Source organism: Cupressus sempervirens, chromosome 3, assembly GCF_028749045.1.
Source record: "Cupressus sempervirens isolate cs-2001-9-10 chromosome 3, ASM2874904v1, whole genome shotgun sequence".
Taxonomy (NCBI): Eukaryota; Viridiplantae; Streptophyta; class Pinopsida; order Cupressales; family Cupressaceae; genus Cupressus; species Cupressus sempervirens.
In genome coordinates this window covers 318,523,817-318,529,028 of record NC_143120.1, presented here as the reverse complement: position 1 = coordinate 318,529,028, position 5,212 = coordinate 318,523,817, and the positions used below count along the sequence as shown (strand labels likewise).

General features: G+C 28.6%; 1 long non-coding RNA gene across 1 annotated transcript; it reads right to left on the bottom strand.

The window, feature by feature from the left end:
- Positions 1–4,248: 4,248 nt before the first annotated feature.
- Positions 4,249–4,891, bottom strand: LOC149566272 (uncharacterized). Its single transcript, XR_016361541.1, has 2 exons — positions 4,590–4,891; positions 4,249–4,463 (listed from the first exon to the last, which is right to left on the bottom strand). It is a non-coding gene; the product is annotated as an uncharacterized LOC149566272 (long non-coding RNA).
- Positions 4,892–5,212: the final 321 nt, after the last annotated feature.

The window sequence follows — 5,212 nt, the reverse complement described above, 5'->3', positions numbered from 1 at the left end:
AATATCTAATATGTGAAATTATGTCAAATATATATATTAAAGTTAAAAATATCAACAAATAACTCTATATAGAAATTTAAATTAGAAATTTTATTTCTAATTAATTGAATATTATAATTAATTATAAAAATATATTATTTAAAAAAATAAAAATTATTTAATTTAAATTTTGAACAATTATATACTATTTCAATTAAAAAACTAGTTCTTTAACTAAAAGCAAGTACTTGGCTACTATGTAAATTTCTTGCCATCTTTTTAGAGGCCTAGAATTTGATGACCTTATTGGCCATTTTTGTACTTTTGAACCATATATGACAAGCTAAAACTATTTAAACTCAAGTACTTTGAAAAGAAAGTACTTTACTTGGCTACTATGTAAAATTTGATGACACTCAAATTTACTAATAAGCCATCAAATCTTATTATATTGATAACTACCACTTGCACCAGAAGGTGCAATGTGTATGCCGATAGTAGCATTTATTGTACAATTTATGAGGAAAATTATTTTTTCTTGTTATTAATTGTTGTGATGATTTTATGGATGGTGTTCCATTTTGTCCGCTTCAAAATCAACAATTTGTAACAATTATACATCAGGATGGTCGGATTCCACACAATGTTGGAAGTATGTAAGTGCATATGAGCTACACAAAAATAAAATTGTATAGTTGCTATTAGGTTTCAAACTATAATATTATTTTTTAAATGTCGAATTCAAAACAAATTAGCAGTTTGACTTATTTTCTATTCTTTTTTAGCTACGCGAAAATAAAATTTGTATAGCTGCTATTAGGTTTGAAGACATAATAATATTTTTAAAATGACAAATAAAAAAAAAATTTGCTATAGTTCAACTTGTTTTTTATTCTTTTTTTTCTTTTTAATCATTTTAAGACTTGTATTATTGACAAACGATGGTTTTTCCACTTTTCTTCATTGTTGTCTTCATCAAAAACTATTCCCCCTCCCCCATCACACTAATATTGGCCTATGAATTAGTGAGATTTTCAAAAAGAGTATGGATCACCCTTCCTATCAAAGATTTAAATGTAACTCTACTAATTGTATTAAGCATGGAAATTGAACATTGATTTCTTTATAGAACATAAATCACTTTTTGTTGATCATTGGTTGGCATGAAAATACCCTAATTATAATGAATAGATGCCCAATCTATACGTTAAATGATAATATTGTCCAAAGGTGGACTTAAATGATTCATTAAGTGGCACCATGAGGTCAAACAGTTTAAAAAGAATGTTGGGTGCACATCAGCCACTTCCACCAAGGCCCAACAAACTAAGCATGTGTATTTCATTTCTGTCTCGAGATTAGGTTTTCTTTCATGGGTTTTAAAATCAGCAAATTAATTTTATCCTTTGACACCATGAAGGTTTTGTAAGCATCAAATTAGGAGGTGTTTATAGTCAAACACTTACCTAGTTATTATGCTTATGAATAAATGACCTCGACAAAATGAAGACCTGAATTCTATGTTAAAAACCATACACTATTCCAATGTATTATGTGTCACAATAAATAAGTCTATCATCTTAAATATTTATATTTATTTGTAAATGTATTTAAATTAGTAGTAAATTAAAAATATAAATTTGACAATCAATATTTTTCACAAAAACATACAAAGACATTAATATGATGAGAACGTCAAGGAAAAGCATATAACAAGTAACAGTCAAATTCCATTACATGGCTTCTCAAATTTATTTCTCCTTTTCAACATTTGCTATCTTATTTTTTCCACATATCCAAATTATTAGTATTAAAAATAAAATTTATGTGAGACTAAAGCTCCATGGAACTTTTTAGTAATATTTTAAAGCTTGTGATCTATGAATTTTGGAGTCTATTATAGCTTTAAAAAGATAAACTCTAAAATTCAAGGAAGATTGTAGTCTCACTAAAATAATAACTTAATTGTCTTTCATACACTATGCATTAATAAATTTTTAAAAATCTGAAAGTAAAATATTTGACAAATAAAAAAGGAAACAATTATGAGAATCTACTAGAAAGTAAGAACTGTTATTTAAGAAGAAAATATAATCTTGTAATAAAATAAAATTTTATTCATTAGAACACCCTCTTCGCCAAAAATAAAACTTGAGCCTCTCATAAAACCCCAAACTTAAGTTTTGTTATCTATACAGCCAGATGGGTGCAAGAAGAAACAAATTGACAAGAGTTTCTCCATCACCGTTGGAGTTTTGCTAAAATAAGAACAAGGAATTCCCTAATTAATCCGGATGACATTGCGCGGAATTGATCTAAACTAATGGCTCAGAGAAATGAAAGGTATGCTTTTGTCAAATTCGAAGTCAGGCAGAAAACCCTAGAATACACATGATATCAGTTTCCGATTTTATACCCCGATTCTAATATTATGTTTCTAACCCTTCTTATCATAATCCACAATTTTAATCCAAATTCTAATATTATGTTTCTGTCCTGAATATAACAATCTCCAGTTTCTGTTTTTATATTCTTATATTTTTAATATGATAATTCCCAATTTTTTTAAAAACAATTATCCTCCACGATAATCATTAAAAAGTTCTAAATCCTCCAAATAAAAATCCCCAACTTCTACTTTATATTTTTTCACTCATAACATAATCCACAAATTTATATTTTAGACTTCTATACTTATACCCCTAACATTTTTTTTTTCTCCAGATTTCAACCATTGATATGATACTCTCAGTTTCTGTTTTATATTTCCGCAATTCATATAATAGTCGCATTTATTTTTCCTTATATTCACTCTTCATACGATAAAGCTAAAACTATATTTCTCTTTATATAATAATTTCCAAATTTAAATGTGTTTTTCTCCCTTTCATATAATAATCCCAGAATTATATCTCTTCCCTTTGTAACATAATTTCATCTCCTCATCGGATTGTCCCCAAACTAGTTACGAATCTTTCAACGATAAATTAAATGGATTAGATTTCGTAATTCTCAATAACCAATTTTTTATTTTTATTTAGAGCACAGAAACACAGATTATAAATCTATTGTAGTTTTGGTATAGAAACACAGATTTTTCTAAATTTAATGAAAAATACTTTTTGTATAGAGCAGCGCCACTCATCTTTTGAGGATACTTTAAACGTTGGCCACACTTTTTCAATAAAGTTATTTCTATAATTTCACTTATTAATCATAATTTATTAGAATTAATTTTTATAATTTGTTAATTTAGAATTCAAATAAGAAACTCACAATTTATTGTCTTTATTACAGACTTCAAAATTTGTATTCTTCATAACTTTTTCAACTGTATTCTCTACAGCCTGTGTTTTACCAGCCTAAAATCATAGATTCTAAACTTTCATTAGAATCACTCCCTTTAGTTTTGCCATTAAAAGATGTCCACCACCTCTTGTGTTAAATGACCCTCTAAGTGCGTTAGTTTTCTTATCAACCATCTTTAAAACATATTCTCTTTGGTTTATGATTAAGATACGGAATAAAAGAAAACAAAGAAAAAACTTTTTAATTTATGGTGGAGATGAACAAGGAAGCTGACCCAAAACTTATAAAAATAAAATAAAAATAAAAAAATCCTCATTGCCAATGTTTTAATAGGGGAGAGGACCAAGTACAATAGTTGTGATAGTAGTTGTTAACTTAATACCCACACTTGTTGATTTAATATCCAACATTTTTTATAAGATTGTACCAATAGATGTGACTTTAAAGTTGTTATTGTCAATGATGATTACCCATAAGTGAATGAAAAGTGTTCCTTTTTCTAAAAAACAACCAATAGTGTGATAACATATCAGTTGCACAAGTATGGGGTCTCCAATGCACTATGATTGGTCTCACTTTCTTTTTGGGCTATTTTGGACACCTTGACAAAAAGCATGCTGATGTGGCATCATATTTGATGATGTGGCTCTAAAACCTTAGTTATAAGCAAAGGACTTGCCAAGTAAGCTACTATCAAAAAATGAGAGTGATTTGAAGCGTGAAGTTAGGGTGCAAAACTAATGGGTCCTCTCCCCTATTTCTTATTAAATCAAAAATTACTATTTTCCACTACCTTAAACATTAAATTAGGTGAAAATATAATTATTTTTCAAAACATAAACAGAGGAAACTACTAGGATTATTAATATAACCTCTTTCATTGGAATCTGCTCTACAGCTTGAACAGGCACTTTTTCACTTGGATATAAAGGCACAGCAGCAACCTGGGAAAAACAATCATTAAACATATATAATTTTATTTCAAATACAGACTAGAAACGCAATCATTACATATATTTAACTTTTTTTCACTTAGTCTTTTTGGTAAAGAATCAAGGACTGAAGGGTATCCATTCCGCCAAATTCGCCGGATCCCAGCCTCATCCTTTTTAGATGTAGGAAGCCTTGCACTCTGCAAGACTTCATCCCTTGTAGACTCTTTGTAAACCTTTCAACTTCATCAATAGACGAAAAACTTATTAAAAGTACAGACTAGAAACACAATCATTACATATATATTTAACTTTATTAAAAATACAGAATCCTTGACAAGATCGATCCATCTGAATTAATCTACCTACCTCAACCCCGTATATATCGAGATATCAGACCATAATAACATGTAGCCCAAAGCCTGATCGGAGGCTCAAATCTCGGTGCTTCAAAGATTATAAACTTGAGAAGGAGATCTGCCAAACGCTGCCAGATTTGAGAATAAGAATGCAGGGGAGGAAAATAAAGTTGCAGCAGCCAAAATAAAATATGAGTGCTTTGAAGAAAATGAGTATTAAGATTATTTGCAGCAAGAAAATAATAAGAAGAGCTCCAAAATATGGACTCCCCAAGAAAAATGAGTATTCAGATAACAAAGAATGTTAGATATCCCGAGAGAACATGTGTGGTTACATTTTTCAAAGGCTTCACCTGCTCTACATAGACCACGCGTTGGAGGACAGTAATTTTTAAGGATTTTTTATTAGAAGGTGACAAGTAACAAGTTTTCTCTTTTTCCTACATATTTCTAAAGTTTTGATATTTATTTGTATATGATTCTAAATATTTCTATATTTATACTAATCATTATTAAGAGCTTTATAAAAAGGACATATAGATAAAATATCAAAAGAAAAGCTTGACTTTTTAGAAAAAAAATAACAAAAGTTATAAAAACACACTACCCTTTAATTTAGAGTATTTCATTAAG